The following is a 12,730-nucleotide window of genomic DNA, read 5'->3' on the forward strand; positions in this document are numbered from 1 at the left end:
GTGTTTTACTCCCCTCTGGGATAACCTAACAATGAAAACATTTTTCTCTGCAGTAGGGAAGACTACCACCTAGGATACACAAAATTGTTGCAAGAAATGGTGGTGTTGTGGCCACATGAGCAGGATAATTCACTGTATGGATGCCAATGTTGTTATGTGAAACCGGCTTTGGAACCTCAATTCTCCCCAAATTGTCAGCAGGGCCAAGAACCAAAAGTGGTATTTGGCATATGGCATTTTTTTGGGGTATATGGCAAAATGGCTTTCAGCATCTGGCAGTTTTTTTTCTGGCTTATGGCAAAATGGCTTTTGGCATATGGCAAAATGGCTTTTGGCATATGGCAGTTTTTGGCATATGGCAAAATGCATATTTCAGTTTTTTCGGGCATATGGCAAAATAGCTTTTGGCACATGAGTTTTTTTGGCATACGGCAAAATGGTTTTCAGTATATGGCAGTTTTTTTTTAGCATATGGCAAAATGTCTTTTGGCATATGGGAGTTTTTTTGGCATATGGCAAAATGGCTTTTGTCATATGGCAGTTTTTTTGGCATATGGCAAAATGCATATGGCAGTTTTTTTGGCATATGGCAGTTTTTGGCATATGGCAAAATGCATATGGCAGTTTTTTTGGCATACGGCAAAATAGCTTTTGGCACATGGCATTTTTTTTGGCATACGGCAAAATGATTTTTGGCATATGGCAGTTGGCATACGGCAAAACGGCTTTAGGCATATGGCCGTTTGTTTTTTTGGCATATGACATTTTTTGCTGGCCATTCATGTTGGTTGGTGTTGGTGTAGGTGTTACACTTATATAGCGCTTTTAATGCCATTGACGTCCAAATTTCCCATTCATTTTCACTGGCAACAAAACGTGCTGTTGTGATTTTTTTTTTTTTTTTTAACCATATACTGATCATTACAACTCAGTGACATTGTACTGGCACCCATGTAGGTCGATGCCATTGAAAGCCTTTTTGCAATTTGCCAAAAGCCATTTTTCCATGTGCCAAAAAAAAACTGCCATAAAAAGCCATTTTGCCATATGCCGAAAAAAAATCCCATATGCCAAAAGCCACTTTGCCATATGTCAAATACCACTTCCGAATTTTAGGTAGATGCTATGGGCTAATGGGCTTTAGGCATGGGTAGAACCTATATATAAATGTGATGGTTCTAGTTTTGCATCTCACTTGATGCAGTTGACAGACTGAAATATGTATGCATTGCACCTGCAATTGCCTCCAGGGTCGATTCTGCCTATCACCCAACGACAGCTGGTTTATGCTTCAGCTCACTGTGACCATGAACATGATAAGCGGTATATGAAATTAATGGATGGATTCATTGTGGAATAACATTTTTTTCCACATGTGTATCGCAAGATCTTTGAAAGTCTAGATAGGAAACCGATAGGAAAAAAGGTTGCCTTGCCCCCCCCCCCCCTTAAGACATCATTCTGTGTGCAGCGTTGGTGTATCTAGTAATGTTCCCTCCGTGTTGCTGTCTGTCCTGGCTACTAAAATCTCTGCCAGGTCAATTGATTCCAAATCGCCGCCAAGCCGGAGAGCAATTGACGTCAAGTCCGCTCTAATATTTGTTTTATTTTGGTTTGAGTGGAAATGATGTGGAGCCTTTACAGAATAGAGTAGAGAAAGTAGGTAGCAGAGCAGGGAATAGTTGTTGACGTTCTAATTGCAAGCTTGCGCGTTGTTTGGTACAAAGTCTTTTTTTAATTTATTTTTTTATTTTTTTTATTGTCATTCGCAGTCGACTTTCTGGACAATAATTGTACTGCAGTGAGGACCTTTAAGAACAACCTGGCAGCGATGTATGAACTCTTCAGGTATGTTGGTTCCTGTCAACTTTCCCACTTAACTTCAGACAAATGGCGTTGTACTCCTTGGACTACTTGTCAATCAAGCACATTTAGAGGAACGCAGCCATTCAAATGCACATTCATTATGTCAGTGATTGACAACTGCACCCACGATGCCTGCACTGAAATCATACATCTGTACCGTTTCACCACACAATCCGAAGGTTATAATACGTTTTATTGAGCGAACTGACTTGGATCTCGAGACCTAACACAAATTGGTATGTGGTGAAAAATGTTTAAGAACTCCAGTTCTAGAAGTCTTTAAGGACAATAGTGTCAGACACCTACGGTGAGTTTTCAGTGTAAGCTAAATTATGTCTTTAAGTTGGAATCTTTTCTTTTTATTTTCAAAAAAAAAAAAAAAAAAAGTCTAAATCGTGCTGCCTACAATCTGCCTTCAACTTGTATGTCTTGTACTCAGGACAATGATCAAGACTGGACAAAGACTTGAAATCAGAATATTCGAGACCAAGTCAAAATCAGGACCTTTAGGGGTCAAATCCAATGCAGTCTTTTGGGAGTCTAGGCCGAGACCACACCTAGACCTTCAAAATATGGTCTGGATCCAAGACTGATCTGAAGTCTACAACATTACTGTTTTGTGTCTTGGGTAGAAACGCCAATGCCTCTTGCTTGATCCGTTTTTCGAAAGCCCGATACAAATGAATGAATTTGTCATTGTCATCATCATCAGAATCATTGAGTTAGAGTGTGGGATAGTTTGGCCAGAAAGTAGAAACATTGACACAGACTACGGAATAATTTGCCCGAAAAAGACGATGACAGACAAAGGAAGACGGGGAAAAAAGCAAATGCTTATCGATACCCGTCCCCCAACAGCCCGGGACGCACAGTCTAGCATGTTTGTGTTAAATAGCCCATTAAAAAAAACATTTTTTTTTTACTCCTATATCATTCAAACATGGTCGTTGGTTTGGTGTAGGTCTCATTGTAGAAAATATTTTGTCCAATGAGCTGAGTGTCCAGTCAAGGAGCTCCATGTCACAGCAGGTTAAACACAGCGCTCACGTTGCAATGGCAGATCAGTAATCTAATTTTACTGGAGGGCAAATCTTCAGAGCAAGCAATGTTATGTCTTAGTCTCTGTCCCTGACATTTAATCATCCTTTGTATGCCTTTTTTTTCTGTGGGAACAACTTGTAGCGGATGTGTTTGTGCAGTGCAGCTATGACTTATTTTGGTCCGTGTAGCGATTTATTATAGTTTCTTTGTACATCTTTTTGAAGTAACTCAATGATTTTATACTCGTAAGCGCTGCATCACATGTATTCCATAGGCGAGCCCCAATGTTCGTAATCGAGAAAGATTTTAATGTTGTCCTAGTTGCCCGATAGGACAATAATCTGATTCCTCTCAGGTCGTAGGTTGATTCCCTTAGTTGGAATAGAGCTTGTAGGTTACAGGACTTTGAATTTAAAGCAATGATGTTTGACAAACATTCATGCCACCAAGTGAGGCACCTCATTCTGCTTTTTACAACCCCAGCAGGTACCTAGTGCGACCCGGTTCGCTTTCAAAGCAGACTTGACATTATCAGCGTACTTTTTTTTCCCTGCAGCATGTAGGGCAAACAGTTTGGGGATTAGAAAGCATGTAGATGCGAGCGAGTGTGGGTGGCATGAAAACGGAGCTGCCATTTTATCTACGCACTCCCCGAGCCATCGACAGTATGATCACGCATCAAAGTGTCGGCGGCATCTTACAGAATAATCAACAGAGCAAATCTCACACTCCCATTCAGTGTTGAAGTTATCGCTGCAGATATTGTTTTAACCCCTTGTAACATAGCGCTTCCGCCGAGGGATATGGAGCTTTTGTTCCTCAGCTGGTAGCGTCATCGAGCAGCTCTGTTGTACATAGGATGAAGTAAAGTACCACAGATTAGGGAAACTGCATTCAGTGGTGCCAACAACACCAGGTAGTCTGTGGGTCCTTTTATTAGCTTTTTCTTTTATTTAATTAAATGCCTTTTTTGGGGAAGCTTCAACATATATATAGTGTCTTGGAGCACCCCCTAGAACAAGGATGCTCACGTTTTTTGTGCCAAAATCTGCTTTTCAAAGGGACAAACTCCCGCGATCTACCTTTACTCAGGGGGGGCATCATAACCTCATATGTTGCTCACACAACATAATTAATTACCGTATTGGCCCGAATATAAGACAGTGTTTTTTGCATTGAAATAAGACTGAGAAGTGGGGGTCGTCTTATATTCGCGGTCTAGACGTTATACCCATTCACGGTGCTAGATGGCACCAGATATCATTGAAGCGATGTTCTGTCATGAGAGATCTCAGCTATTCTCAAGTTTAGCTACTTTGCATTATTTTATTGCACTGTTTTTCCTTATTCAGATTTGTTTCAAGACTACAGTTACAGGTAGACTTTGATGGTTAATGCGGTTATTGCAATTTCGTTGTTTTATCACAATAGATTGGTTTATTTACATTTCAAAAACCAGAAGCCATTAATTTACAAATGTGATTCCACTTTAATTTACATATTTAAATGTTCAGATATTAAGATTTGAATGAGGCGAAATAACATGCTTTTTCTCTCAAATATATTGTTATAATCATTTGTTTCAGATGCACTGTAATTATTTTCTGTATAAAAAATTAATTTGGTGTTCAAAAAGTCTTTTTTTCAAACTTGAGTCTTGAAAAAGAGGGGGTGGTCTTACAATCAGGGCCGTCTTATATTCGGACCAATATGGTATGACCTTGTTTACTGTACTTAGTCGATGTTGCAAAATCATATTACAAGACACACAGTGGAAAGCAAGAACCTCCCAAATGCAGAATCATCAGTACTTTCTGGGTATTTACTAACCCCTCTAGGTTGTTCATAAATTGCTTGCCCGTGGACCTCAGTCGTAGCACTGATTTAGAAAGAAAGACCACAAGCAATCAAGCAGCTATTTCCACCACTAAGGAGTCGTTGTTGTTGCCTGGAGGGTAAGCTAGCCTAACTAAAGTGAATAAAAATGGGTTGCTTACCTACAGTATATTATCCATAAAATGAGAAAAGCTGGATAACTTTCATGTGAACATAACCACGTTTTGCCCGTGAAACCCTCTTGAGTTTTTTTTTTTTTTTTCCTTAAAATGGGATAGGCGTGGGATGGCTTCTCGTCTCTGGTGGGTTTCCAGTGGATCAAAGGCCCACACTGCAATCCCCACGCAGGCACCATAAAGCATTAACCTACTGACGGAAAACACCATGGCAGTGCCGAGGAGCAAGATGGATCTTTTATTTCCTCAGGCTGAGAAGTTTGTTTGTGTTTGATAGCAATCCGGTCGGCCATTTGACGGCTTCCTTGATTTTTTTCCCCCCTTTTTTCTTTTTTTTTTTGGTGGCAGTTCCTGGCTGCACAGCTGCAGGGCTGAAGCTGAAGTTTGTTTTCCACTGCCTGTTTGATGCAGCAAGTCGCTCAGTTCACTATTGAGGCTTTGGGGCAAGTTCCCTCTATCTGTGGCCTGCGTTTTTATCCAAGCTCGTATTTTTCTTACATTCTCTAAAGTACCAATGACAGCATAGAAAAAAATCTTAAATAGCATTATTATGTGAATTACAATCATATTTTGAGACGATTCGACTATTTACAACAATTTGGCAAAGCGTAGATGTCATTATTATGCCTGTCATTATAGCACTCTAGCGTCCCCAGCTGGAAGATGACGTCGGCAGGTTCAGGATTTCATCTGATTTAGAATTCAGCCCATTGAGGGGTAAATATTCAGAATGAGGAAAATGCGATGAAGAGAGCAGTAAAATGTCATTGTTTCAATCTCTTGACTCCAATATTTTTACAGGTTATTCTTTTTATCTAAGTATTTTTCCCCAATTTTCTAAATAAATGGTATGGTCATGACAAATAACAGTCTTGTGCTAAATGGAATATGAAATATGAAAAATGCATTTATTCAGTACGACATGGCAAAATTACTCCATAATGGTCAAAACTGTCGACTTATTGCACCTCCAGAACTATATTTTATGCCACCGGAGTTAGTCCGGCTTTTTTCATTTCCCTGCCCTGGCTTCGGAGAGTGTAAACAAACCAGGAGGCTTGACAGATAGCCGACATGCAAACCCGAACCGAGTGATGTTTCAAAGTGATTTCCTCGGCTTTCGAAGCAAAAAATCACACAAAACTACCGCGGATCATTTTACTTGGCGGCCGGGTTGTCGATTGTCTTCACCGATCGGCAACCCCCCTGGCGGCGAGCAAGTTACAGCTCGTTGTTCCCCTGCTGTGGGCAGGAGTGCACGTTGCCGGTGAAGCAGCTGGAGAATGACAGCCAGACAAACCGGCCAACGTCGGAGGAGCGCTTACCTGCCCGAGTCTCACCCAAAGATAGTGATCTATTGCCGGGCACACGAAGAGGGCAGAGGGGGCTGGAAGTCTGGACGATATGGAGAAATGCATGAGCATAAGCCGAGAATAGTGCTCTCCCGGCGGGCACGCGAAGACAACCGAGGGGGGTGTGCCGGTCATCGGCCGAGTGGCCTTTCTCAGTGGACAAGGAGCATTATCAGCCACAAAATATAAGCCAACGCCTTTTTAAAACATGTGCCATTTGACATATAAAACACGTACAGTAGCTTACTCACTTTCTTGTTGGTCCAATAGTCCCACAGTTGTTGGACTTGTTTTAGCCATTATCCGCGGTGAACGGGAACTTGTTGAAACCCCATAAAGGATCACACGCCTCTCCCTGGTGCAGCAACAAAGCCCTGCCGCACATTTGGCTGGCGTGATGCGAAAAATAAACGAATTAGGCTAAAATCCCAGTCCATCTGCATGCTATAAAGCAATGCTGTATTGTGAGACGCTGACCCGGGTGCCGTCACATTTGCATTCCTCTGCAATACAGTAAGTAATTCATTTTCATGGCGTGGGTTTCGAAAAATTTTAATATATAAATCGATCGGTTTTACACACATCCAAGCGGTCCATTTCATTCAGGCGCATAAAATACCGCTACAAATATGAGATAAACATGCTTTTTGCTGTCATAGGCAATTTGAGTAAAGTTGGATGTTCATTAAAATGCAATATTGTAATATACTGTTTTCTTTTGTCATCATTTTCTTTAAAAAGACTCAGATAACATAGCAGGTTTACTGCAGGTTTACTGTCTCCCCTAATGGAGCAGTGATGGCCAAATGAAGTTTCTTGAAGCAATGAAGCTTTGCAACCAATTGGTTCAAAGCTTCATGGTGGTTCATATTGGCTTATGACAGTGGTATGATGCCGCTGTCAAATAAAGTGTTACTGGTTAATATCTTTTGGTGTCAATATCCCATAATACAGTGATGACAGCTGAGGCCGCACTAGACTATAAGCCGATCTATGAACAAATGTGTTTTCATGTCAAATTTGGTGGGTGGCGGCTTATAGTCATAAAAATTTTTAAAAAAAACACTGGGTAAAAAAACAGCGGAAGAGACGCGTCGGAAAGTTGAAATCCCATGTTTTCAGCATATATGTATTTGTTGGGAACCATCTTTTGAATTATGCTTTCGGTTAAGGATGTTTGGTCTCAACATTGGTAGGGACGATATATCAGCAAAACCTGTATGTACACTTTTTGCTTGGGAATGGATATTATTAAGACCAAACAGAATGGGTGAACGGCGGTAAGGGCTACTTTTCCCACGAATATGAACCTAATTAATTGATGGGCTAAATCAGGGGTGCTCATTACATCGATCACGATCAGCTAGTCGATCGCACCGGTAGTGGGGGTGGCTCGCGGCATCAAGTAATGTACATATTATGATTATGTTGTGTTACTGTGTGTTACAACATATGAGGTTATGCAGCACCCCTCTCTCTCAAAGCAGCTGCTTGCTCAAATTTATCTGGTTTTATAGTTTCCAGCAGAGTTCACTACATTTTTCTCAGTTTAACGTTAACAGAACAAAACACGTGCAGGAGGACACTTCTTTCTGAGCAGGTTCCTACTCGAGTTTTGCAGGTTAGCAAGTTCACACAGTTTAATTTTATGCTAACACTGATGCAGGTCGGACTTTCAGTAGCAAAACTAGTGGTGTTTCTCACCTCCACAACATTGGCATCTTTTTAAATTACCTACAGTGGCTCCTGATGGCTGAAAAAAAAAAAAACTTCTAATATCTTTCTCTTCGAAGGGGGCATAGGAGGCAGTATTTTGTCGACATATATTTTTGTTGGGGCTGTGTGAGTGTGAACGTGTGTGTGTAGCGGAGGTGGGTCAAGTCATTCGCCAACAAATGTGTGTTTGAGGTATTAAAAAAAAAAAACCGGACCGGCACATTCAGCAAGTGAAAAAGGGGAAATGTAAGTCTGAACAGAATGAAAATTATTCACTTGGTAATGGTAGGGTTAATTCTATATTTACTACAAACGGGAATACAATTTGAATTACCTATATAACTGAATTCATTATATAATGCATAAAAGGTTGCTTAAAAGTTGGTGGGGACAATGTGAGCAGCCTGAAAAGTTGGTAGTGTTATGTCGCTACCGTCTCTATGCAAACCTACACCCATGCTTCCGGGAGCCGTTTGACCATTCCACAATGCTGGCACAGGCAAAAATAGTCAAGGTATATTTCTGTTGATTAGTTGTAGTTTACATTAGTAACACAATTGTGTTTAATTTATACTTTGGTACAATATTTAATGCCTGAAAAAAATGCAAACTAGTCCATATAATTCCATTCAATTCCAAAGACAAGTAACGATAGATACTGGTGACAGTGTTGATGAGTGACAACCAAGGTGTCAAGACTAAGGATGGTCAAGATAATGCTAGGATGCTGTATGTGCATAAAGGAAAAGCTACATCTTCATCCAGTACTGTGTGCCACTTTGCCCTGGATGTATCGCTTGCTTTTTTACAGGGGGGGAAAAAAATTTGACTCATGTTTCCTCACATGTGTTTCAAACACCTCAAAATAAAAGTGTTAACTACCTTTTAACACTTGTCAAGTGGAGATGTGTTTTTGCACTTTTCTCAATTCTGTCAGATCAATTTTCACCTTCCTATTACAAAATATAAGTACTATTATCTACTCTCAGTGACATCCGGGGGAAAAAAAACTTGCAATAACCTTCGAAAAAGGCTCGGATGGATCCAATCTGTGATGTACTGGGAGAAAAGGAACAAATTGCTACGGGAGCAACAGAGTCCCTTGGGTGCATGTTGGGGTGGCAACCTAAACGCTGCTAACGAGCAAGGTGCATGCAGAGGAATGCAAATGAATAGAGTGTTAAGGAATTTCCGACGGAATGTGCAGTAGTTTAGAGCGAGAGGCGTAGGTGCCATCAATCCTAGTTTGCAGGTGATCCATCAAGACACACCAGGATCGCACAGTAAAGGGCAACGACATGTATGTAAGGTGTACCTGGTGGGCTGCAAAACTATGTTGGCCAGATGTTAAATGCTATTTCCAGGATGGGTTGTCTGACCGGAGAAAAGTTGAAAATGTTGTGAATGGAATTGAAGAGTTTGTTGCTAATAAACAGCACTGTTTTGCTGTTCTTCAACTTCATTTGTTTGAGAAGGAGTACAAGGACTACAAATAATAATGATTGTGTCACTAACCTTCCAACACACTTGTAATATGCTGCAACCTTGAAAAGGTAAACAATTAGCAATTGTGCAATTAGCAATTTCACGGTTTTACTTCGGTCTAAGTTTTTCTCTCTGATAGTGTTGTCTTGAATGCGATACTACTCAGTAGGTTGAATGTTTAGGAGCATTGGTTGAAATTAACCTGTTTTTGCCAACGTGAAAAAAGACTTACTCTCCTGGTAGGTCATTAAAAATCAAGGATGAATCTACTACTTGGCAACAGTCTTATCACAGACTTGCAATGCGCAGATGGACAGGGCCAAGAGATGCTGAAGTCCAACCTTACGCTTTAAATCTTTTTTGATTGCAGTGAGAGTGAAGGGGACAGTTCTGCTTCTGAAGAAGTCCATAAGGGGTAGAGTATCTTTTATTCATTCGCCTTTAACTCTTAATTTATAACCATACTTACTGCCCTTCACGGTCTCTCTGCTAAAGCCAGTTGCGGGTGTAGGTCAAACTCTTGGTGTCGGTCGGTCAGTCGTTTCTAGGCCAGACCTCTAGTCCGCTTCCCTCTCGGGTATTCCACAATATGGAACGTCACGCTGATTTATGGAGCCGATGCCCCATTCTTTTGCGGTGTCTTTTCCTATTCATTGTTGAAAATGTTTTGCATATCACACCATCTCAAGGTTCTCCCAAAGGGGTCTTGATTTGCATTTGCAAAGATCTCGAAGAACTGGACGCTTTTTTGTGTTTCAAAATCATTCCATTGGCAGAAGGAAGAGGAAATTGGTTAAACTGCTTTTTCTTTCCACCTGGCTACTGACAGAGCAATCACAGATCAGCGCAATCAGACCACAATGGATCACCCAATTGAGTTCAGTTCATTCAGTCTGTCATTCGAACTAAAGCTTGTCAATCTTATCAGTGAGCCATCTTGGCACTGTTGCTGTTCTAAATGTCAATTCCGCCCATCTACTGTCCTCTGACTTTGTATTAATTTTCTCATACAACCAACTCAAAATGTCCCTGTCAAAATTCATGTTTTCACTGACCTCAAGTTTTAATCAGAGACTTTAGTCTTCATGACCTTCATTACAGTACATCAGTCTTCCCACACAACAAACAGAGAAAACAGGTATTGATTCAGGCTTCCTGTTTTTGACGGGAACAAAAGCCGTCGGATGTTTCCACTATTGTTGTTCCCAGTCTTGAGGGATCAGTAGACTATGAGCAATGGGTTTCAAAGAGGAAACATAAACGCACCAATCGCCTCCGTCTCCCACCGGAAAGCCAATGGGCAAACAACCGGAACCTGAGCGTGGGCCTCCTAGCTCCTACCACAGTACCGTATCGTGCTTTTTAAGGCATCAACTGCCATGTTTAGCTGTGACTGACAGGCGCAAGCTTTGCATCACCGCGACCAAGGGAGGATAAGGGAGCTCTACAAAAAACACGAAAAAAGTTGAATGATCGTTGTCTTGCGTTCTCCTGGCTGGAGGGCATTCAACAGCTCTGCATGATATATCTCTGGACGTTTCTCTCCTCTCTAGGATTAGTGGAGCTGAAAGAAATTGCTCTCTGCTGCTTCAAATCATTAATCGGGTCATCCAATTACTACATTAGTTGAGAGTGGACAAGCAGGAGCAAAATTTGGAAACACTACATAGGGCACTTTTGCATTTGCACTCCTTAGATTATGGGCCAAGTTGGAGTTAAAGGTCACTCTCATGGAGCTAGTTATAATGGAGAAACCACAGAAATGAATAAAGCCCCTTTCAGACTTACAGTGGGGCAAATAAGTATTTAGTCAACCACTAATTGTACAATTTCTCCCACTTGAAAATATTAGTGAAGCCTGTAATTGTCAACATGGGTAAATCTCAACCATGAGAGACAAAATGTGAAAAAAAAAAAACAGAAAATCACATTGATTGATTTTTAAAGAATTGCCAGTCATAGTGGAAAATAAGTTTTTGGTCAATACCAAAAGTTCATCTCAATACTTTGCTATGTACCCTTTGTTGGCAATAACCGAGGCCAAATGTTTTCTGTAACTCTGCAACAACCTTTTCACACACTGTTGCTGGTATTTTGGCCCATTTCTCCATGCAGATCTCCTCTTGAGCAGTGATGTTTTGGGGCTGTCGTTGGGCAACACGGACTTTCAACTCCCTCCACAGATTTTCTATGGGGTTGAGATCTGGAGACTGGCTCGGCCACTCCAGGACCTTGAAATGCTTCTTACGAAGCTAGTCCTTTGTTGCCCTGGCTGTGTGTTTGGGATCATTGTCATGACCGAGCCACGTCTCATTTTCAATGCCCTTGCTGATGGAAGGCGATTTTCACTCAAAATCTCTCGATACATGGCCCCATTCATTCTTTCCTTTACACAGATCAGTCATCCTGGTCCCTTTGCAGAAAAACAGCCCCAAAGCATGTTTCCACCCCCAAGCTTCACAGTGGGTATGGTGTTCTTCGGATGCAATTCAGTATTCTTTCTCCTCCAAACACAAGAACCTGTGTTCCTACCAAAAAGTTCTGTTTTGGTTTCATCTGACATAACACATTCTCCCAGTCCTCTTCTGGATCATCCAAATGCTCTCTAGTGAACCGCAGACGGGGCTGGACGTGTACTTTCTTCAGCAGGGGGACACGTCTGGCAGTGCAGGATTTGAGTCCCTGGCGGCGCATTGTGTTACTGATAGTAGCCTTTGTTACTGTGGTCCCAGCTCTCTGTTGGTCATTCACTAGGTCCCCCCGTGTGGTTCTGGGATTTTTGCTCACCGTTCTTGTTATCATTTTGACGCCACGGGGTGAGATCTTGCATGGAGCCCCAGATGGAGGGAGATTATCAGTGGTCTTGTATGTCTTCCATTTTCTAATAATTGCTCCCACAGTTGATTTCTTTACACCAAGCGTTTTACCTTTTGCAGATTGTCTTCCCAGCCTGGTGCAGGTCTACAATTTCGTCTCTGGTGTCCTTCGACAGTTAATTGGTCTTGGCCATAGTGGAGTTTGGAGTGTGACTGACTGAGGTTGTGGACAGGTGTCTTTTATACCGATAATGAGTTAAAACAGGTGCCATTAATACAGGTAATGAGTGAAGCCTCGTTAGACCTTGTTAGACCTCGTTAAAAGAAGTTAGACCTCTTTGACAGCCAGAAATCTTGCTTGTTTGTAGGTGACCAAATACTTATTTTCCCCTCTTATTTGGAAATCAAAAACCAAACAATGTGATTTTCTGTTTTTTTTTTT

At 41.4% G+C, this 12,730-nt stretch overlaps 1 protein-coding gene across 4 annotated transcripts in view; it reads left to right on the forward strand.

Moving 5' to 3' along the window:
* Nucleotides 1-12,730, forward strand: part of LOC130908509 (uncharacterized) — a 371,944-nt gene that overhangs the window by 82,046 nt on the left and 277,168 nt on the right. For all 4 annotated transcript variants that reach the window (XM_057823982.1, XM_057823985.1, XM_057823983.1 and 1 more), the window contains one exon: nucleotides 1,773-1,848. The gene's annotated coding sequence lies outside the window, so the exon portion shown is untranslated. The remainder of the gene's footprint in view (nucleotides 1-1,772; nucleotides 1,849-12,730) is intronic.

This window comes from Corythoichthys intestinalis, chromosome 20 (genome assembly GCF_030265065.1).
Source record: "Corythoichthys intestinalis isolate RoL2023-P3 chromosome 20, ASM3026506v1, whole genome shotgun sequence".
In the NCBI taxonomy this organism is placed as follows: Eukaryota; Metazoa; Chordata; class Actinopteri; order Syngnathiformes; family Syngnathidae; genus Corythoichthys; species Corythoichthys intestinalis.